Here is a 23,738-nt window from a genome sequence, read left to right as displayed (position 1 = left end):
CATTAAAAGCGCATCAGGGACTAGATTTGTTTTTTTTTGGGGGGTGCAGCTGAGGAAGTCCATCTGCAGACCCAGCCCCAAACTCCCAGCATTTCTTCTGCTTTTCACGTCCTGTTCACTTCTCCATTTCAGCTCCAGAAAGTAGTTATGAGCCTCGTCCCCCTTTTCAGTGGTGATTTTGCTATGGCCCCAAATTGTGAGAGATGAATGTATTTCTTAGAAAATCCCTGGGCTCACGTTCCAGCTTTCCAGTTGAATTTGTGTGGGCTGAGATCGGTCTCCTCGTATTATCCTAATTTCCTTCTTCCTGGTCCTTCTCCATCTGTGACTTGCAGATTTGTCCATCATAAAAATGGCAGTGGGGCAAAGAATGGTATTAATAGAAGCAAATGATTTTACAAGCTTCAAAAAGTGCTGTAAATCTAACCCGTAGAGGTAAATTTCCATAGCAGTTGGAGCATGGTTACAGCTGTGAAAGTGGCTGTAGAAATGAACCCTTTTCCCTCGATAGGTTTGCTCACAGAGGATGAAATTGATGCTCCCAGACCAGCACCTCTCAACACAGGGCTTGCGTGAGTTTTACAATGCCCAGTCCTTAACCCGAAGCTTGTCAGGGACTCACTCTTTCGGCTCATGATCGCCCACTGGTTGTTACTGGGCTCACTGGGTTGTGCTGGGTGCTCTGCAAGCAAATACCAGCCTCTGGCCAAACTCATCACCTGCAGGGTTTTATTACCCTGCAGTGCCTTGCGCTAAAACAGAGTAATTTACTTCTCTTTTCTGCTTCAATCCCCTGGGTTGCCTTCAGGAAAAGGCCCGCTGTGGGCAGTTACCTCCCCTAACTGCAGCCTGAGATGCCAGCAGACTCAGGGAAAGGCCACATGGAAATTAGGTGGCAGCGTGGGTCAGCATACGGATCATTGTAGCATGACTCAGGGATGATTCTGCAGACGCTTTAGCAAGAAATAACAGCTTGAAGTTTCATCCCCTGAGCAGGATCAAGACTTCAGGGTCTAACCCTTGATGCTTCAACTTACAGCTCAATTTCCAAAGCGTATTGAGTGTACCAAAATACTTCCAGATGATTTTTGTTTGTCTTCTGACTTCAACACGTCAGACAAGGCAAGAGTAAATTGCCAAAACATCTTGGAGATTGAATGCTGCAACAGTTTTACCTCCGACTTCATTTCAGGAAGACAATAAATACTCTCCTATTCCCATCAAGGCTCCGTTGAAAAGCAAGGCTGATGCTCCATTAATCACTAGTGCGATGGTTGGGCGTCGTGAGAGCCAACATTTCTCTCTCTTATAATCACTGAAACATCAGGGGACAAATGGCTAATTGAGAGGTTTACCAAATAGTGGAAACCACTAAGTGGCTGTCAGTCAATTAAAACTTTAATTCCGTCTGAAAGTGACATTGTTAACAAAGCTGATTTTTAGCAGCAAAGGATTCGAACTGAGGGATCAAGAAATAGAAATCCAGGAGGAGGCCGATGGGGTGAGGGGTCTGGCAGGGAAATCACAGCCTCCTGCTTCCCAGCCTCGGCTTCCAGCTCTGCTGACGGGGGCTTTTGCAGCTCTTGATCCCAAAATGTCTCACAAATATGATCGAGTGCTGGCAAAGAGAACAGCTGATGCACAAGGAGGTGATGTGCTTCCCCAAGGTCACACAATAAGCTGGAAACAAAGCAGACGATGCCCAGGCAGCAGCAGCAGATGCCAAGCGCCGTTAGGACTTTTCATTACTTCAGGACAGGCGCTGAATTACCCCGGCTACCTGCGCTGAATATCTGATTTATTTTCTCTTGCATAACGAGCAGAATACGTACAACCATGCAGGGCTTCTGGGATGCTGCAGGGAGAGGTCCTCTGCTTGGATCGCAGTGGATCCATGTGTAATTGTTGTTGCTTTTGCTGAAATTGCTATCTTTGAGCTCAGGTCGCCTTGAAGATATTTGCTCTTAGCCCCTCATTTTAGTTATTCTGAAGGATTCCCTATTGATTGTAAGTCTAATGCAGAACCAGAAAAGCTCCAAGTTTGTGCAAAGCCAGTTTGGATACTGGGGGATCAGACAAAAACAGGAGATGACTGGGAAACCTGTGCTGCCTTCAGCAACATCCCCTCCGGTGTCATCCACTGCCGGCAGCGCAGGGAAGCCTGGTTCCTCCCCGATCAGCTCCTTCTCTGGCCATACAAAGAAAAAAAGCAGGGCAATAAGCTGCAGTTTGACCTTCAAGATCTTCCCATGGCTGGGAGCGAGGTAAACAATTTCTTGACTGCACGTCAGTCTTCTGCTTAGGTTGCCCAAGCGAGGTGTGTGCGGACTAAGCAATTCTTTTCGGCAGAGTTCAAGGTGCCTCTGACCCAGCCTTCGTACTTAGAAAGTCAGAGAGATTTTTGCACGTGAAAGAAAAGCAAGGAACATAAAACCTGGCACAAACCCTTTCTAATCTCCCTTATTATACCGCCTGGAATTCATTGCCGGTAGGAAAGAGACCGGCAAGAGGCTCCTCTCTGCTGGCGGCCTGAACCCCAAGCTGCAGACGAGCGGGTTTGGGGCATTTTCTGTGTGTGCCCGTGGGGGATATGGAGCAGCAGACGCAGTCTCCAAAGCTCAGACATTTTCATGCTTGGTAGGAGCTTACACTCACTGCACTTACACTCACTTGCTCTCCTTGACTGTAATCTTAGATCTTCCAGAACCAAAGTCAAAATTAGGCTGCACATTTTCCAAACACATTTATTTTCTCAGGCTTTTTATGCTCCCCATGCTGAAGACTGAATCCAACTTGCATTAATATTTATGAAAAAATCTCCCACTGGTGTCAGAAGTACCTGGGCCAGGCGTGGGGTTTCTTGACAGAAGAGGTTTGCATTTTTGTGTTATCCTTTGCAAATATGTGACCTAAATAATATGAAATATATTATAGTGTTTAGGCCACATTATACACTGAGAGAAATATAAGATTCCTCCATGCGACTGCACCTACACGAGCCTATATAATTAAACTGTGAATATCAATTCTGGTGATTAACATTTATTACCAAATGAAAATTGAGATTACCAAAGGGTATGGAGCCTAATGTGCAAAGCTGACAGGTAATTTAACTCGGAAAATAGCTGCATGAGAACTGAAACTGGTGGTTGCAATTTTTACCTTGACTTTTTTCTTTTTTACTTTCTTACCAGGCATCAATCTATGAAGCAAAATTTTCACAGAGAGAAATCATCTGGGAGCAACTTTAATGCTTTATTGTAAACCGAGTTTATAACAATAATAAAGAAGGAAAATACATTTTGAACAGAGAATTTGGAATGTTTCACCTTGAATGTTTTACTTTTATTCACTTATCTTTACCTGTATGGGCTTTCAGAGAAAATATGGTTTCTGGCAATCTCCAGAATAATCAGCAAATATGGAGATGGTGCCTGAGAAGAAAACATCCCGTAGAAACCCTGCCTGATTTAAAATGAAAACAAACGTTAAGCAGGAAATGTGAAGTTTAAGTCAAAAATATTTTAAAAGTCAGAGGATGAGACTGCCCCAACCAAAGGCTCCTGGTGCAGTGTTGCATCCACGCTGCCGTGCTCGGGGGCAGCAGGAAAACCCCTCCGTGCAAATTTCCACGAAAGGCACGAGTGGGCAGCTCTTTGCAGTTCACATTTTCCCCCAGCAGATGTGGTTTGTCTTGCCTATGACATCGGGCCAGTACTTAAAATTAGCAAGGGAGGGACCCACTGCCAGCTCTGGGACAGTCCCTGGACCTCGTCTTCCTGATGAGAATTAACAGTGGTTCCCAAATTCAGCCGCTTCTGGTGGCTTCTGCCTCCCGCTGAAGTGGGAGGGGGCTCGAGTGCCTGATCAATACTCTTAATCATTGCCGGTTATTTAATTATCTGGGGATGGGCTTGCTTTAAAGCAGATTTTTCAACTCAGGCCATTAAAAAGCTTTTCCTATAAATATCCCTACTGTACAGCAAGACCCAGGGGAGCGTCCCTGCACTCCCATAATCTAATTTGTGGGAGTGGGAGTGCAGCAAAGAAATGCATCTGAGCAGGAAGCTTTTCAGCCTGAAAGCCGCCTCGACCCCCCCCCTCCAAACAAAAAAGCCTCCATTTAGCCTCAGCCCGCAGGGAAGGAGCCTCCTTTTGCAGCCTCCTGCGGGCCGGGTGCCTCCGTCCCCCCCTCTAGGGAGCAGGGCCCCGATCCAGGGTTGCCTGGATGGCTGTCAAGAACCTCTTTGGCTAATTGCAATCCCGGCTTAAAAGCATCAAGGGTGTGAAGCAGCAGCAGCCTAATGCAGGACCAAAGGTTAACGCATGATTACACGACAGCATTTAATCTTGCAGAAAAGGAAAGGTGCGTTTCTTTATTTATTTGCTTGGGTTTGTCCCTTTAAAAAGGGAAAAATCTGCCCCACAGTCATGTGCATTTAAAAGGAGACACCCTCCTTCTTCCCAAGCTTCTTGCTCCTGGCCTTTGCTCTATCGGCCACGGTCCCCATCGCTGGGGGGCTCTGTCCTCAGCATGAGGCATCCCTGCAGCTCCGTCCAGCTCTGCCTCTTGGCAAAATGCAAGAAAAAGCCAAAGGCAACCAGCTACCGGGCTGCAGTGCAAAGGAGACTGAACTCCTGTGATTAATGAGCGCTGATGCGCATCCAAGCCCCAGTTTCTCACTGAGCGGTGCCCAATAAAGAAAACTCCCTGCCAGCGCCGTGTCAGGGCAGGAGGGAGAATGAGAATAATACATCAACTCAGCAGCAGTGCTCGGAAAGGGCAGCGTGCCTGAAGTGCAGGCGAGACCTTTAATAACAGAAATGTTTGCCTGTGCGGGAGCCTTTGTGCTCGTGACAGCCGGGGGGAGGTTTGTCCCTGGGTGAGGTCTGACGGGGGATGAAGGATGCTGGCGGCAGCACGCAGCAGGCTGGGAACCAGCCACCAGGCTGGGCAGCAGCCTCCGAGCTGCATCTTGGCTGCTGCTCTCCCTGGGGAGCTGATGGGTGCAGAGCCTGGACCAAACCCGAAATCTCACCGAGAGTGGCAGCTCACTGAAAGTGACCTATGAGGGCTTGATTTTCCCCCAGTAAACCTGGGAATTGATTGAGCCCATGACAGATTTGTGACCCAACGCTGATGCGCAGCAGCTCAGCATCTGCTCCCTGCAGCAGCTCTGCCTACAGAAGCAGCAGACAAATGTGTGCTTTCAGGGAACCTGACCCTAAACTCATGGGGGTTTCCCCGGTATCACCAATCTGTGTCCCGCATTCATCCCAAAACCTTACCTGCTGTGCCCATCTGCTCCAGGCACCAAAATCAATATTGTCAGTGAACTGCATTGACATTTGCCCGTAAAAACATGAAGTCGATCAAGAAGTTGGTAGGATCGCTTATTCCCTACCCCCTGTCTGTTGCAGCACCCGGGGGTGTCAGCGATGACCCCAGCTGCTCCCTGCCACGCAGCTGCTGCTATAACGTGAGCAGCCGGGGCACCCCCAGGGGGCCGCATCCTGATGGGGCACAGCCTCAGCAGTGCTGGGCAGGGGGCATCCAGGAGCCCAAATCGGGAAGAACGACCCTCACAGACCCTCTCAGTGACAGTTATTTAGGGAAAGATGAAGCCCTGGCAGTAAAGCTGGAGAAAATCTGATGGAAAAAAAGCCGTAGAGTTTGAAAAACTGGTAAACTCCACGTGCTGGAGATGCAGACAGTACAGGACAAGCTGGGCTGCAAAAATGAGACAGAAGCTGTTGCTTTGACTTCGTCCTGTTTCATCCTCTCCCCTAACTTCCCAGCCATTGATCTGTGCTGTGCAAAGGGCTTTCCCCCCGTGCACCCGCAGACAAGGTTTCTCAGCGCTGGTGCCAGCCCTGGAGCCCTCCTGCTGCCGGGTTTTTCGTTGTGGTCAGCAGGCTGCAGATGTCTGAGACATTTCAGATGGATGGGAGGGGGGAGCGTCTGCTCCACAAGGCAATAAACCACTTCGGCCGGGAAAGCAAGCTTTGGCCTGACACACGCCGTAATATTTCAGTCCTGCAGGAATGAGATATACATAAACCTGCGCTGGGCTATGCAGGGAGCTTGTTAAGAACCGAGCAGGGCTCAGCACCTTCCAGGGCGCCTGGGTCCAGCACTGCCTAATGCATTTCTCCTCCAGTAACTCCCAGAGGAGAGAGTTACTGTTACCCGCATTTTGCAGGTACAGAACTTAGGTTTATGCAAGAACACGCTGAGCAGAACAGAGAATGAAACTCAGCCTCCCTACCCAGAGCGTGGTGTCCTAAGGCCGAGCCATCCGTCTTGTGGCAGGTGCCTGCAGAGAACGCAGGAGGCGAGCAGGCTGTGAGCACCCTTTGCATCCTTTCCTCCTGCTCTTTTGATCCTTCACCTCCAAAGCAGGCGCAGTGCATCACCGTACCCTCCCAATCCCAGGGTCTAATACAGAAAATGTGTTTCGTGGTGAGCAGGGCCACCAACAGCCTTGGGGTGCACAGAGGCTCAGAGTCCTCTGGGTCTGATCCTCATGTCCAGTTATGTCATTTTTTTACCTGCCATTGCATCTGACTGCTCTAAAGTCCTCATCAGAAATATGGAAAACCCAATAGATGCTGCTTGTACACACGTCTCACCCTGTCTTTGTCCCGTGTCTGACATGAACACCACCCAGCTAAAAGGCAGAGGCTGAATTCCCCTTGAAGTACCGTGCTGGCCATTAGTGAAACACGGCTCTCCCCGACAGCCTCCTCATCAAGACGCCCCTGCCGTGCCGTATCGATCGCTTTTATTGGGACGTGAGCAGAGGACGCTGCAAGAGGTGTCCGAGAGCCAGGCGGGGCTGTCGATAAAGCTGTTTCAGCAGCACAGCTGCCGTCCCCCAGACGGTGACCACGGAGCACTGAGGCCGTATTTAGGGGGGGGACAAAGGAGAGATCAGCTGGGCTTTCCCTCCGAGGGGCTGCCAGTGGGCTGTTTTCTATCAGGGAACCATTTCCCAGTGGGCAGCCACTGAAACAAAGGAGGCTCCTGTGGCTCAGATGAAAGGAGGAAGAGAGACCGTTTGCTTAAAAAAAAAAAAAAAAAAAAAAAAAAAAAAGGGAAAAAAAGAAAAAAAGACATGCTTTTGTGGATAGTCTGGTGCTAGAGGTGCAAAAGATAACAGCCGAGCCATTACGCCCACGCAGAAGTACGCAAGCCACCAACATCCGCCGGTGGGAACAGACCGCCTGCTACCCGCCGCAGAGCGAGCGGTGCCGCTTGGCTTTATTTTTAGGCTCTCGATCTGAAAGAGCTTGGGGAGAGACGACTGCTGGAAGGAAGCACTCGGGGCTCTCTGAAGTGCAGAAGTCTTTCCTAGTCCGGACTCGGATGCCACAAAAGGCGCCCAGCCCTGGCCCAGACCCAAATCCAAGCTGATGCTGGGCAGCTCTTTTAACCTCCTGGCTCCCCTCTGAACCTGGAAAAAAAAAGCACAATGAATGAACGAGGAAGAGCAGGGTGACTCTGTCCTCTAAATATAGCCCATAAGTGGTGCCAAGCCAAATGTAGGTTACTATAACATGTGAATCATCCTGCTTTGAAGAGCAAGGATGGAAATAAGGGATGTGAGAAGGGGGTGGGGGTAGAAGTGGTTATAAAATCCTGCCTTGATTGACTCCAAGTTGAGGTTTGCCAACAGCCTCTAGACAGGAGTATGTAGCATGTGATGCGCCTGTTCCCACTATGTCGGGGAGGATCTGCCTGTAATTCCCAAGTAACATGCCAGCAAAGTATTGTAAATATGCCAGCACTGACAAAAGATATCAGAACAGCTTATCTGGCTGAATATCTGTGGCTGATTCCCTGCAAGACAGATGGAAGTGTTTCCTAATGGGCAGAGCACGAGGCTCATAAGGCTCATTTTTCTAATTCTTCTCTTAGCTCGACCTTTTTGTCCATGGAAGGGGATGAAATACAGTGATCCCCCTTTTAAATGTAATAAAAATGCTGGGGAGCAGGGCTGCTCATCCCTGCCTGAGCTGCACGGGGCATGGTGGGGTCCCACTACACCTCCAGACTGGGTTGTGCAGTGGGTTACAGGAACATTGCTGGGAGTTTGGTGTTTGCAGTGCCTGCTCTCAGTGATTTTTTCATTCACATAGTATAAAAGTGTGTGTGCTCTGCAAGCGTGATGCTTTTTGCAGTAATAGAACAAAGGTGTGCTGAGCTTTGAGCAGTGCTGTAAGGGAAAGTCAGCATCCAGGGTTAGCACAAACAGCAGCGATCAGCAGAGAGGAGACTTTCTTACAAGGAGGCAGGCAGGAAGGGGAGAAATTGCAGTGCTGATGCACCAGGGCAGTACAGTCTAAAAGCAGAAGGAAAAGAAAAGGTTTCTGCGTGAGCAAGTAATGTCCCCTACGAGGAGCATCCCTGTTTTCGGAGAGGTAAAAGAGAAGGATATGCCCCTTCCCAGAAAGCACACACCAAAAAGAAGCTGGGAGGCAGATGTTAAGACAAAAACCTCCCCTTTGGTAGCATCTCGTGTGCATGGGGCCACCCGCTTCCAGCGCCTGCTTCTGCTGGAGATGGGCTGTGCTGCAAACCTTGCAGCTTTGGCATGTGCCTTGACAGCTCCCCAGAGACTTTCCACAATCCGCCCTTTAGGTGTCTATCACCCACTCTAATGCTCGAGCTAATTCTGCTTACACCAAGGAAGCTATGCCATTACTGCTGCCAGGTCCGAGGACCTAATTAGCATTTGCTCTGCAAAACTGAAGTCATCTAAGGCAGCTGGTACTGGATCTGAACTCATTAATCCCACCTCAAGCTGTGGCCTTTAGGATCAATGCAGAAGGGGACTGTGAAGTGGTAATGGTCAGAAACCAAACAGGAACCATCCATAGGGAGGCAAAAGGTCTGAGGAGTCAAGAACAGCCACCAGAAGAAAAAGACCTGGATTGTTATCCATATTGCCTGCTTTGCCTGGACTGCTTTAGCCTTTAATTATTTGTCTCACGCATTAATTTCCCTACATATTAACAGCAGATCACCAATCCAATGATCTTCCCTTGTATTTGTAGGACTCTGTGATGCAATATTGGGGTAATAAAAGCTCTTCCAGGCACATTGCGTGTGTGAGGGACCAGCACTCAGTGCCTGTATTTTTAATTAAAACAAAACAAAACAACAACTACAAAAAAACCTCTTTTCAGCCCTATTTGTGCAGCCCTTCCACAAATAAATAGGGACCCTGGGTTGTTAGCATGCTGTCCCTTGAGTACTGGTACAAATCATTAGCAGCAGAGCTTGTTTTTCTCCACAATTATATGAAATCAAAGTTCTGAAGAATTGAATTCAACAACAAAAAGTACCTTTTTTCTCCTAATATTCTCATAAAGCTCTTTGCCCATTTTTCATTTGAAAAAAGACCATTAGCCTTACATATTAGACAGCAAAATTTAAAATAATGAAATATTTGCCATAGAAAGGAAATAGTCCAGAATACGGATGGTAAATATTCATGGCAAATTGCTAGCCAGGAAATATTTGGTGGGAAATACACAATGAGCATTAATAAATTTATACCCAAGGAACACAAATCAAGGCGAGAAATAAGTGTTCGAGCAGGAGCAGTCTAGCTGGAAGTATTTCGTGATGCAGACACACAGACCTTTCCCTCCACGTCTTGTTACCAGAGAAGTAACAAGACATATAGTTCCATTTCTATAAATATCTGGAGATGCAGAGCCAGCAAGGGCAGCAATATTGCAACTGTACTACAACACAACCGCTCTGAAGAATTGTAACATCACTGTGCACAGGAAAATTATGTTTCCAGCCTAACGGCTGCCATAATGAATCAGGGCTAGTGCTGCATCAGAGATTTCCAGCCCCAAGAGCATCCCCATCTGCCACCAGAGCCAGAGGAAGGGCTTCTCTTCCCTCACCCTTCAATAGGCTCAATCCTCCGTGGACCAGTCCTAGAGAAATCAGCATCACCAGCGCTGCCAGAGGGGCACGAGCCCATGAGTACTCGCGGTCATACAAGCTCTTTTTACTGGTTACCTCCGCACAGCTGCGAGTTATGACCCCCTCCCTGAGGTTTCATACCCTCTGCAGAGCTCCTCTGCATTTGTATTTTTGTTATTCTGGTTCTGATCGTCTTTGCTGGTGGATTTCAATACACGCAAAGAATTGAAAAGTTGTTATTTCCCCATATCTGCCTGATGGCACTGCCAGGCGGACAGAGTACCTCGCGTTTGTCACAGTGTGAGTAATATCAGCCACATATTTCCAAGTCCTCACAAGTTTCTAAACAGCAAGGGTTTTCCATAGATAAAATGCATGAAATAACAGTTTAGTAGCTCCTGTGTCTGGCCCTCAGAGCTTAAAACTTTATATCTTAAAATAAATAAATAAATAAATAAATAAATAAATAAAACCTATTTTCCTATCTTTCAGAGCATGTTCTGTGCATTCCATATAAATGCTATCCATTAACATTAATTACGCTTCAAGCCCATTATCACTTAGACACATCCATTATCCTCCAGAACATCCCCCACACCTCTCTTCTCACTGATGTCTGATTCACACTTGTCAGTACGATGCGCAGCAGCACCACTCAGCTGTTCAGGTTGGGAGTTTTTTCCTTTTTTCTTAAGGATAAAATATACCAAATTCCCTCCTGTAACCGGGAATGTTGGAACATGTGCATCCCCCCACGCACACCTCTGCGCTCAGCCGCCTCTCTTCTGAAATCAGAACTTGCATGTTCACAAACTACACATCAAGGCTTTCCCAGTTTCTGTCTAGTTTTAGCAGATGGAGCAACAACAGGGGGAAAAAAAAAAAAAAAAAGCCTAGAAAGCAGTAGAGTGGTGAGCACCCTGATGAAAGGAATCCTTGGACATGTTTAATTCATCAAGCGGTTGCTGACATTTTTTGGAAGGAGCAGCTCCAGCACAGGCTGCCCTGCTGATTCATGCAAGGCGGGCTCACACCTGCAGAGCCCCAGCAGGAGGAGGGAGAAGAGCACCCCACATCCACCCACAGCATCTCTCCCCACAGTTCTTGTGCGTTTGGGGTTATCCCCTGCCCTGAGCCGTGCTAAAAAGCCCTTTTCTTTTTCTACCCCTTCTATAGCCACCAAACACAGGACAAGGCTGGGCACGTTTTGCCTGCCAGCTCCTGCAGGATGCCGTCCTCCCTGCCAGCACGCATTTCTTTTCCACGATCTTCTCTGACTTCGAGGCTTTATTTAGAACGATCTCTCTGCCAGCACATTTTAATCCTGCTTTTCAACCAGCCACGTTAAGCACCCTATTTGCTCCAAAATCTCCTGGCCTGAGCAGAAGGCAATAAACCATGCCGGGCCACTCTGCTGAGGTAGCACAATTACCTGTGGCAATGGAAATGACTCTGTGAGAGCAAATTGCTCTGAAAAGGAAGCTGTATCGAGGAAGGGTAATCAAATGTGGAAGAAGCAAAGAGCCCCTGGTTTCTGGAGAAGAGGCAAGGACGAGCAAAGCCTTGGGACAAGCAGGGTGAACAACAGCATCCCCAGCCAGCCATCAGGCTATGGATACTGGTGTTCTGCATGGACTTGGTCAGGTCCCTTACCTGCACTGACTTCCATCCACCTTCCTATTTGCTAAGGCAGCATTCAGATCCTGCATCCAAATGAAGATAAGATCTGGCATGACGGATTTTGGTGATTAGGCTTGATGATCTTGAAGGTCAGCCTAGACAATTCTATGAGTCTGTGTTTCTTTTGTGTATTCAGAGGAGGCAATGCAGTTCCTGTGGGTGAAAAATGACAATCCAAAAAGAATCCAACCCTTTTTTCAGAAAGCAAACAACAGCGAAAGGCTGTTGGCACTCCTCTTTTTAAAGCTAGGAGCATTTTTTCTAGGCTGCTATGCCTGTGTCAATGAACATGGGATTTTTTAATTTTTATAAAGAGGATTCAGTGTGGAAAAGAAGTTGTACAAGGGTCGGTCGCAAACCAGGAACAGCAGGCACACGCTTTGAGTGGGAAACCAAGCAAGCTGACCAACTCACAAAGCTCCTAAGGCTTCTTTTGGAAAAGGCAAATGGTTTGGCAGGAATCCCAGAGTTACTTCTCCTTGTGACCAGTCTGCATCAGGACAAAGCATCAGAGAAGCCAGACGACTGATGAGAATCGTTAACTTTTCATTAGAGCCTTTCATCCTGACAGAAATTTTCATATTGCATCTTTTGATTTACAGACCCATTTGAACAATTAGTTGAAATAATTAAAACTGGGGACCAGAACGGGTGTTTTTGGCTGAAGATGGAAATGCACCAAAAACTCAATCCAATAAAAGGGTTCATCCTCCCCTTACAAAAGTTTCCGAAACCACTAAAATCACGGCGACATTTTTAATATTGCTATAATTAGGATCAGCAAAGAGGTGGAGAACATTAAAATCTAATAAATGCACCACACGAGTAAACAAATTATTTTGTTGGATGCTGCGCGGCGGAGTTATTATCTCGGCAGCCCCAGGGGCAGCGATGCACTACCGGGAACACAGAAGAGCACAGCAGCAATTTCTTTGGGCTGGCTTGCAGCTAGATCATCTGCACTTTGCACATGGATTTTCTATACCCACATTTTTCTGTATGAAGTTATGGGAACAGGGCTGATGATGTAATAATTTTACCTAAATATTCAGGAGAGGAGACAGCGCTTTTTAAATACCAACTTTATTTTACGCAGCCAATGGATCCTTAGAAAACATTTTTTGATAAGGTGAGAAGCACTGAGAACATCGGCCTGTGCTCAGAACCGTGTTCACGTGGTTCTACAGGCACGTTACATGAAAGGCAGCTTCTCTGATTCACGTCCCAGTCAGTGTCAGAGGGCAATCGGAGAGACAACAGAGACAACTTTTCCCAAGGCAAATTGCTGGGAATGTGTCTAATAAATCCACCAACAGATTTTAACTATTTTCTTATTTTTGGCATGACATATAGCACTTTTAGCAGAATGGCTTAGTTACGTGCTCCTTTCTAGCACATGTAGCAGTCAGGGCACGTGGTTGCTTTACTCTGTGACAATTCAGATCCCAGAGGAAGGTCTGGGAGCGAGCAGAGGGAGCCAGAAGGCCATTCCCATTTCCCCCACACCATCACTCCGGGCATGGATGTCCTAACAAACTCAGCAGGAGCTGTGCATATGAAATGATGGCAGGTTACGGCCCATAAAGCCCTATTTTAATAACGCCACACGGAGTTATCCTTGGTTTATTGAAAGGCATTTTATCATCAGAATGAACACCGTCATGGCAGCTGGTTCTGCAAACCCTTCCCATGGTGAGTAAAACTTACTTTGTTGTAGGGGATCGAGATGAGATGAAAACAGGCAGGCTCAGTTACTCTGCACCATGCACATAAAAAGTACACCATGGATTGCAGCCATGGTATGCAAACAATGCCCATAGTCCGATGGAAGGAAGTGCACAACTGGGCCCAAGTACAGCCAAAGGTGGGTGCTGCAATCAAGGAATTACAGCATGCAGGCTCCACTTCTCCCTAACGGACAGAAAACAAAATCAGTGGAGGATGACTCTGATGTGTTTGAGCACACACGACCAGTAAGGGTTTGCTTTCAGCAGGTCTTCCTGGTGCCCACGTAGCAATGAGAAGGAGGGTGGAGCAAGTGGTGGTGTTATGGGGTAGAAACCTAATAGGGAGAAAAGTGCCTTAGTGGAAAAAATTGGGAATTGAGTTGGCGAGGGTCAGCTACGTGGTCTGTGCAAGGTGAGGGCCTCCTCCACGCCTGGCTCAAAGGAGATCTGTTCTCCTCTTCTTCTCCGCACAGAGCTAACCGGGGCACGCCGGCCTGGCCCACGTCTGCTCTCGTTTGCACCGGTGCCACTGACGTTAGCAGCTCACCCCTGGGACACTGCGGCTCTGCAGCATGTCACTGCTGGCAAGGGCATTACATCTGCTCCTGGCTTTCCCTGGGATGAGCAGGAGGAGCTGGGCCAGTCCCAGTGCCAACGGAGACACGAGGAAAGTCTAAGTCCGTCGATGGGTGTGCTTTGGCGAGATGTGAGGTACCGCAGCCCCTCCTGAAGGGCATGGCGTAGCTCTGGGATGTTCTACAAATGAGAAATGGCAAAGGTTGCATTCCCCGAATGGCAAAGATACAAGGACAGACCATTTCATTTAGAAAAAGCTTTTGAATGGGGGGAAGCTAGTTAAGGAGAATGATTTATGGCAGTGCAAGCTCTGTTGTAGCAGAGGTGAGTTTTGTCGATTGGTTTCTACCTTGGAAATGATCACTGAAATCCCAGCAAAACCTTGCTAGCTGCCCGTGCCTGACCTCAGGGAAGCCCCCATTGAATTCCTTTCAAAGGACAACCTGAGTACAGCTTCCCAGGCAGTGCCTGCCCTGGTTGGCTTCAGCAATCGCGTCCACTCTGAGGACAAAACAGAGGAGCTGGTGGTGGCTCAGGAGGAGAAAAGGTGAGAAATGTTATCGGGGGCAGGCTGCAAAACTGCCATTTCTTGCAAATTTGCCACTTCTCATTAGAATCTTTTTTACAGGAAGGCAGAATTTGCTATATATTGAGACCACAGCATGATCTCTACTTCAGATTACGAAATTATAAGTATTGGACACAGCTAAAATAACAGGACATGATTATACTTAATGAGGCACTAAAAGGGAACAGCAGCATCTACAGAATGAATGTTGTCTCTGCTATCAGTAGGAGGGGACACTGCTTTGAAATAGGAAAAAAACTGTAGAAAAAACACTGTAAGTCACTGGAACATGTTTGTTGAAATTGTGACTGCTGGCAGAATGATTGAGAGGTCACTTCAAGGCAGTGACATGGGGGAAATGGATGCAGTGATGTACAGAGAGCAGACTATGGTGTATCAGAAGAGATGAGGTAATTAGATAAAGCTTCCTCTCATTCTCCACTAACATTGAATAATTCCAACTGGCTGTTTAAGAAAATCAGGTTAGGAGATCAGCTGGGGGAGTTTTGTTTGCTTTATTTTTTAATTCTAAAACATACAGACCTTAAGCCTGGCAGAATTTCAGACAAAACATGCAATGCCAATACAAAGAGCATATTGAAGGACGATGATGAATATTCTGACCTTGGAATTTACAGGTGATAGCCTTTAAATTCTTTTCTCAAAGTATTTTCTAAATGTGCTTCATTAGCATGGAGCCAGTTAGTGAAGATCTAATGTTAATCTTAAACTTGAAAATAGAAAAGTGAAAAAAAAAGCAATGCAGCAAATTCCACCACATTTGCATGTCATGGTCTTGCAGCATCACTGTGACCACAGCATTGCTGAAGATCATTTGAATTTCTGTATGCAGATATCTTCTCTGTCCCTGCAGGTCCTTCCCACGCTCATCTGTAACGGGGGAAGAGAAAGAAAAGAAGTTTGAGTGGTGAACACGCTGATAGATCAATTAGACAAATATATACAAAGCAGAAATGTTGGAGCCTTAAAGCATTGAAAAAGGACTCCGATTAATGTAATTCTACTAAGGAATATACAATTACATTTTATACTGTCAAATTTAGGAAAAAAAAAACATGCTTTTGATGACCTTTCCTTCCATCCCAAATGGAAAACAAGCTCCTGTCTTACCACAGATTTATGCAGTCACTGATATAATCAAATGCATGGTTGTCTAGAACTGATTTAAAAGTCTGATTGTAAAAAAAAAGCACTAAAAATTACCTTTGTTTTTTCCACATTTAAATCACATTATGGAATCATTTCAGAACTGCCACAGGCAGCTCCCTATAAATGTCTCTCTTCTGCTCTATCCCTTCAGGATGGATGGCCTTGCTAGTCTGTCCTATGTGCACGTTCTGCACACGCCAGCTTTTACTTGGTATAATTGGCACCATGGCTTTTAAACTTGCTTAAAAACTTCCGAGCTTTACTGCAGCTGAGGACCTTGAGACAAAAAGGAGGACTTGCAGCTCCTGCTTCATCAAGATGTCTGAGGAGCTTTATATATTTTTACAATAAAATGAGTTTGCAAAATATATTACTAAAATTATTGATTTTCCTACTGTGAGTGTCTGCATGATTTGATTTGATTTGTATTTATTGCTTCCCTCCTAATCAGCTTATAGGTATTTCTACTAAGAATATTCTTTGGTTGTCAAAACGCCGGAGAAATTGAACTGACTTTCTGGCCAAAAAGCAGCTCAGATTTCTGTACGCAGTCTTAAAAATGGAAGGAATACCTTACAAAGCACGTCCATCCCCGTAATTCCTTATTAAATACAAACAGAGAAGAAGAACTTGATATGCACAGCTCACATGTCTATCACAAAAGGCACCGGGCAGTCTTCTCAGACCATGGGCACGTGAGGAGTGGTTTCAAAAGATGACGCAGTAAAATGCAGGCTCCGTTGTTGCATTTTTGTGACCACGAGCACGAAAATAGGTCTGGTTGATACGGATGCCACCTGTGTTTGAGTGAGGCCCTCCCTCGTGCAATTTTACATTTGCAGCTTACCCTGTGGTTCCAGCAATATTTGATGCACTGTTGGAGGAAAATCTGAACCTGGCACTTGGTTAGGCCAGAAAGCTGAAGCAGGCCACTGCAAAGAGTCCTAAGGGACAAAATTGCCACCATGCTATTGTAATTTGAAGAAGCATATAATGCCTAGATTGCACAGGCTCCTCTGAGATCCTCGGCCAAACTCCTAAGCTAATTCAAACCATGAAATTCTCAGATTTTTCACCCATAAAGGCTTTGCACATGGTAAGTCCGCCAAGCATGCTTTCATGCTCCCTTGTTTCTTAATTTTGCTGTAAAATGCTCTTAACAGACAAAACTCTTCATTTCTGTTCCAAATTTACTGTAGTGGTCTGCATCAGAAAAATAAACTATTGTTATGTACAGCATCTAAATAAAAATGGATCCCTTGGAGATCTCAACAGCCATCCACAAGGTGGACTCCTTGTTTAGCGCTAACTAAAGAGAAAAAGGAGTCACTGCAGTTATGTAGAGTCGTCACTGAGCTAGGGCCTTTCATTGGCTTTCTTTACGTGAATCAATTAAACATCCACCAGGAGAGCAATTAACCTAGATACAAATTAGACTAGCAGGGAGAACGTTTCCTTGTATCAGGCCTTTTATTTTAGAAATAAGAATCATCCATATTTAAGTGCGCTGTTTTGCCTCAGCTAAAAACAAGTCAATAAAAGAAAGGAAAGTCAAATGTCATGGTGAAGAAGCAGGATGCAGCTGTTGCTTTTTGTGCTGCAAGTGCTAAAGTGAAGCTGAGTGCACAAGCAGGGTGACAGCACACAGGAGATAAACCCAAATGCATACAAAGGAGCCATGCCTATAAACTAATTAGGAACAGCTGCCATAAATAACCTAGTAACTGGCCACAGAGTTAGGTCCATGCATTATAAACATAAATCCTCCCAGATCAGGGATTTTATTCCCCAGAAATGTCTGCAAGTGTGAGCATTTCTCTGAAACTACTGGAGCAATGCTGATTTATATTTGCCTAGAGTTTGCCCAAGAGCCACCCAGCTCTGAGCCGGGATGTCCACAATGCTCCCAGCCCATTCATGCCATAAGCAGTTTTGCTGGGTTAAAATCCCCAGGAGTTTTGGTTATTTTAGGCCCAGGATTTTGCAAAACTGTAGGTTGGGGTCACACACAGACCCTGTGGTTAGCACAGCAGGCAGTGCTTCTTGGCAAGACCTCCCTGTCTTGAAAAATGGGGCTTCTACCCCAATAATGCCTCTAACTGCTAGCATGATGAATGCGTTGTGATAACCGATGTCAAAGGTAGCCGTGGCTGTGGCTAACTTTCTCTAATATCCAGCCTGCAATAATTTTTCACTGTTATTCCTTGGAAGCAGCACTAGGAATAGTTTTGCCCTATGGCAGTCATATGGCATGTACAGCTTCAGGAAAAGTGATCGTAAAAGGAAGCACTGTGGCCTTTTCAAAGTTATATTTTTAGAAAGGGGAGGCTAGGAAAAAACCTCTCAAAACTAGGTAGGAAGAGCTATTTTTGATTGCTTCATCACTAAAAGGCTGCTATCCTGACCTGTGCTATTTTCTGTATGGCACTTTCAGGATGGATCAGTTTGAAGCATCAGATAATACACACAGGAAAAGTGACCAATGAGCCATAAAGCCAAGCAGAGTGTGGAAGCATCAGGGGAACAAAGACATGTTATTTCCTTTGCTTTTCATCTGAGCCAATTAGATTTGAGTTTTTCTTCGACTGGGCTGTGGCTCAGAGCTGATCCTTCGCATTGTCTGGGCCATTGTATGCCTGAATCCCCCAGCTCTGCAGAAGGCAGAATTGGGTGATTTAATGCCTTGAATATAGACACATTTCCCAAGGCAGACAGGACAGCCTGAGATCAACCATTTCCTAACTATTGATTAGAGAACATCAGTAGCTAGTCCCATCTCACTCCCTGCCATCCCGCTAGTCCTATAATTCAACGTTATGGCCACAGACAGCAGGTTACTGCAGACTGCATTTCCTCAACAGCACACGATTCCTATTAGAGTTATGGCTTTTCAAAGATGCCACATGTGAAATTCAGTATGTAGTTCGGCACGGGATCAAGAAGCTCTGATTTGAATTATAACCATATAGGCAAGGCAATTGAAGCTAATGGACCTCCGTTGTGATTTCCAGACTTGCAGCTATTCTTACCTCCAAATGTGCAGTGATACCCTGACACATCCATTGTGAACCCCCCATCTACTCCAGTTCTCTCTGGCAAATTGATTTGCAGCACCCTACTGACACGAGTTTTTAAATATATAAATTCTGCCGATTCATCTCTGTTACGAACCCTTTTTACAACTTATTCCCTTTCATAAGGAAGTGCATGTTTGCTGCTGACCTTCACCTCCAAACTCTTTCTACCTAAAAAAGCTGTTCTGGGCAGGTTTATTTCTGTTTTGTCGTGTTTTGGCTTCTCTGAGATGGGAATCTACAATTAATTCTCTGATAGGAACCAAGATTTCCAATATCTGTTTAATGTACATGGTCATTGCTTCAGAAACATTGTCATTAAGAAAGGTCAGAGTTCATTTTTGTGCTGAATCTGCTTTCCGTATAGCAACGTGGCACATCTGTACTTAATTGGTCCAAGAGTGGTTTGAAGACTCTGTGAAACTGAGTTCAATATCCAGTTCGTAACTTAGACAGGGGTTTGCTGGCCAAGGACTTGATATGCTACTCGAATATATTTGTGGAAAATGGGAGACTTGAATAGCTGCCATGGAGATAGAGGCACAAAATCTCTCTTTTCCTCTCACCCAAGTGAATGCCACGATGCCATTTAATGCCATAGAAAGATGCATTAATTTACAGCAGGTTCTGAAACTTTTCTTGAATATCTTTCTGTTATTAATCATAATACTCTAGACTAAATCCTCCACTAGAGTCACTTGGCATGGCCGATCCTTTGTGAATTTGCACAAGCTAGAACACTGGCCCTTGGAAACAAGGCAGGAGGTGCCCATGAATACGAACATGCATTACAGAAGTTATAAAACTAGTGTGCAATGCAGTGTTTTAAAAATTCAAGGAAAACACCACTGGAAAATGTAGGTGGTAAGGTACATGTTTAGCTTTTTTAAGTCAGCAAATTACTGAAGTATGCTCCTAGCTGTGAAATCATGCTTGGTATTGATATGGAAAGAAACTTAGCTCTGTAACTTTAACTGCTCTTGCAGTGAATAAATCCAGGAAAGTGAATAGCAGCAACGAGCTTAATGATGATCTGTAGAAATTTGCAAGGAACCTTCATTTACTCATAAATTGAATGCAAATGTTGCTTTAGGACTGTGCTTTCAGAAATTTATTACCTTCAGATGCAGCACAAAGCATTCCTGCACAAAGAAAATAATGCAATTGGCTGGGAATGTTTGATTTAGGGTTCAGAAATACAACCTCTGGCTGAACATGAATGATGAGAAGTGAGATGGTGTTAGGCAACTACTACTGTGTTACAGCTCTGTCCTGAGAAAGTCCAGAACAGAAGGAAAATGAACACATAAATTTTTCAAAGCACAGGTGCTCCGCACTAGAACCGTCAGGCGTTGTGCTGTGGCATGTTATCAAACAGCCTGGCGTAGCTGCCTTAGCCAGGCCAGCTGGCCTCATCGCCACTGCCAGCAAGTTTGAGCCATGCTGAAGCAAGATGCTCACATTTGAGTCCCCTCCCACCACTTTGTCCCCTTTCCTTCATTGTATGGCCCCAAACAAGGCCAAAGATAATTTGTGGATGATCACAAGAACCCACCATTAAACCCCACGCAGGACCTGATATTTCAAACATCAAGATTCTGAACAAATTACAACAAATAAATGGAAATGCTGTGTGCTGCGCGGCAGCCTCCCATGAAGCTGGACACCAGCACTGCTTGCTCGTGTGATGGCTCAATCCTGCCAAGAGCCGTGGGCTCCTTCTGTGTCTGCTGATCACCTCTGGGCTTCCTTAGGAGTTCAGGTACCCAGCACCACAGAGGATTAGGCCCTTAGTGCACAAACCTAAGTGTTTTCTTCCATAGCTGTTGCTATATAAATATTATTAGGACATATCCTCAGCTGGACTAAAATGTCCTTGTTCTGTTGGCTGCACTGGAACAAGACCAATTTATGGCAACAGATTATCTGGGCCATTATTTATTCCCAGTTTACGGTGACCAAATAAAGCTCTAGGACATCAAGGTCTTTGGCTGATACAAAGCGGCAGAACTTCACTGGTTTGGAGAGTCGTGCCCACCTGTATTACTCTGCGGTGTGGAATATAGGAAAGGGGCCAAATCCCAACTTCCTTATTCTTCTTTTCAGCCTGACAAAATTCCTACTGAAGTTGCACTTTGCTCTCCTTGCATTAATATCTTTAATACCTATTCAGGCTTAAATTTCTTAAGTTTAAGCTTGAAGCAGCCTTATATTGAAAATAGGCGGCCACTTACCACAAGAAACCCCATTAAACTGACAAATAGTTTTTAATAGTTCCAATCAACTGCATTGCATTATCTGGACAATCCTCTTAATTCATTCTGTTCTCTCTCCATAACCTAAAAAAAAAAAAGCCAACACCTTTCCTTCTACTCATCTGATACTATCATTTTTTAAAAGATATTCAAGCTAATTCATTGTCACTGAATGTATTTTCTACTCCTTTATCTGGAAGCAGTCAGGCTGTTGTGCAACTCCGCCTTCTGTGGTTTGTCTCCTTTTTTTTTTTTTTTAAGGAAGCTGCAGAACTCAGTCTCATCCTTCCATAGTATTTCTTTACTGCAGGTTTGTCAGTAGTGCGTAATCAAGATTAAAATCAATGCAGCTGATTTGCAGTTCGGTGTGAGTGCCTGCTCCTTCCATGCCTTTGCTTCAAAGCATAAGACATCATGTTGCTGTTTGCTCCGAAGTAGCATTGCTTGTTTGTTAAACTTTGGGGAAAAAAAGTTCTCTATAAGCAGAAATATTAGTCTTAATTTCAAAATCTCCAGAAATGGATATAGATAAAAAGCAAAAAGGAATTAGATGCTCATCAGAAATAAGGCATCATTTTAGACTAATTTCCCTGACTCATTCTAACCTTCAGATCACCTTCAGGATCATGTAGCAGGAGCGCTGTCCATCTACATCTTATTATAGCCAGAAATGCATATTATAAGACTGTGATTAAAGTGACAATGATGTATTTTATTTCAGAAGGAAATTCTGTACATGCTTGTAAATGCCTGTGTGAATAAAAACTTTTCCTTACCTGAATACCCTGATTTTTAAGGTAGTCAAAATGTATTATGAAAATTATTGTATTCTATAAAAGTTTGCACTGCTTGAATTTCAAGATGCAATGAATAAGCTGAACGCTATCACTGCTTGATTATAAAGCAACAATTTATTTTGCATGCTGGGTAAACGGATTTAAAACAATCCATGCCTCAATTGTATTTAATGAAAGGGAGTTCTATTACCAAGTTCAGTATGTCCCTCCTTACTTGCTGTTCAACTCCATTAACTTGTTTTCAGAACATTAAAAGGATAATAAAAATTCCCAAGCACCTCTGTTAACCATATGTTTGCTTTTCCAGTAAGTTTTACATATGTATAAAACATGTTCAGCCCCTCCCCTCCCCCCCCCCCCACCCTTTTTTTCCTTATCAAGGGAAAAGAAAAGTAATAAACCAGATCATAACACATATTTTTCCCTAAAATTAAACAAAATGTGATGCCATAATAGACAGTATTTTTGTTTTGACTTCCAATCAAACCCAAAGAGCTGCTTTTTGCCTATGGAGAAAACTTCTACCAAAATAAATGGAACAGATTTAGAATCCATGATTGCTTCAATTATGGTATAATCTTTTCTCTGTGCTTGTCATATAAAACTCCAGAGAGGTTAAACAGTGGATCTAACTGCCTGTGTTTGCAAATACAATTCAGCGGATACCGGGGATAATTCTGACTTCTCCACTGACTGCAGTGCTGCAGTCCTATGACAGCATCATATTAATGAGCCAGCAGAGGTCCGATGTTCCATGTGCCTTGCAAAGTTTAACCCTGTCCCTTGGACTTCCCTAACTCTCCACAATGAAGACACAGCAGCAGCAAATGCAGGAGCTGTGGATGTCCCAGGTTAAAGGCAGGAAGGCTTTTCTGGGGACGGATTTAGCCTGTTAACAAGATCAACTCCTCCAAAATTCACAGATTGCTGAACACAGGCAGACGCATTTTCAGCACCTTTCGGAACGAGGAGTTAAAACCAGCCCCCCTCAGCTTTCCTTTGCTTTGCAATGGAGCTGTAGCAGTGATTTTTCTAGCACCAGCAGGACTTTTTTTTTTTTTTTTCCTGTTCTTTTCTTTGCTGCTTACTAATCAATTGCCTATGTAGCTGTAACCCACCCAGGAGGAGTTCAAAGTCTGGATGCTAGCTAGCCTCTGCATGCAACCCCTAGAAAGTATATTGGACCACGCAAACATAATCCCTAACAAGGTTTCCAAGCAGGAGAATTCATTTCTAAGCAATGCACCAAGCGATAGACGAAACCGGGAGGGTGAGAGGAAAAAAAAAAAAAAAAAAAAAAAAAAAAGAGGAAGAAAGGGAGAGAAGGGAGAACCAAGAGCGGGGATTTCAGGTGCAGGGGGGGCTTTCAAACTCTTGTTTCCTGCAACGGCTGCAGGGCAGAGCACAGCCAGCCCCCTGCAGCCCCCCTCCTGCGGCTGTCCTGGCCCCCAAGGGGAGGCAGAGCTCTCCTTGCCGCAAAGCCTCCCGCAGCACCCCCAGCCCCCCGGCCCCGGCCACTTTTGACCTTCAAATGTCTCAGCCCGCCTGGGGAGGAAGAACCGGGGAGGTGGCACCGGGGGGTGGCATTTTGGGTCCCCTCTGCCCCCTGCTCACGCACCCCTCGGGCCATGCGGGAGCTGCCCGTGGTGCTGCAGCCGCTGCTGCTGGCCCCGGTCCTGGACCCGGTCCTAGCCCCGGTCCTGGCCTCGGTCCTGGCCCCGGTCTTGGTCCCAGCCCCGGTCCCGACCCGGCCCCGGGCCCTACCCTGCGGGCTCCGCCGGGCGCTGCGCTCCGCCATGGCCTCTGCGGGGGTTGGAGGGGGGGAAAGGGGCAAGGAAGAGGTAAAAGAAAGAAAAGGGAGAAAAGGAAAAGGGAAAGAAAGGGATAGGAAAAGGAAAGAAATGAAAGAAAAAGGGAAATGGAATAAAAGAAAGGAAAATGA

At 45.6% G+C, this 23,738-nt stretch overlaps 1 long non-coding RNA gene across 1 annotated transcript; it reads right to left on the bottom strand.

Moving 5' to 3' along the window:
* Positions 1-14,996: 14,996 nt before the first annotated feature.
* Positions 14,997-23,730, bottom strand: LOC118177478. The gene is made up of 3 exons (XR_004755810.1): positions 23,561-23,730; positions 20,979-21,083; positions 14,997-15,391 (listed from the first exon to the last, which is right to left on the bottom strand). It is a non-coding gene; the product is annotated as an uncharacterized LOC118177478 (long non-coding RNA).
* Between the last annotated feature and the right edge of the window lie 8 nt (positions 23,731-23,738).

This window comes from Oxyura jamaicensis, chromosome 22, assembly GCF_011077185.1.
Source record: "Oxyura jamaicensis isolate SHBP4307 breed ruddy duck chromosome 22, BPBGC_Ojam_1.0, whole genome shotgun sequence".
NCBI lineage: Eukaryota > Metazoa > Chordata > Aves > Anseriformes > Anatidae > Oxyura > Oxyura jamaicensis.
This window is presented reverse-complemented; position numbering and strand designations above follow the sequence as displayed.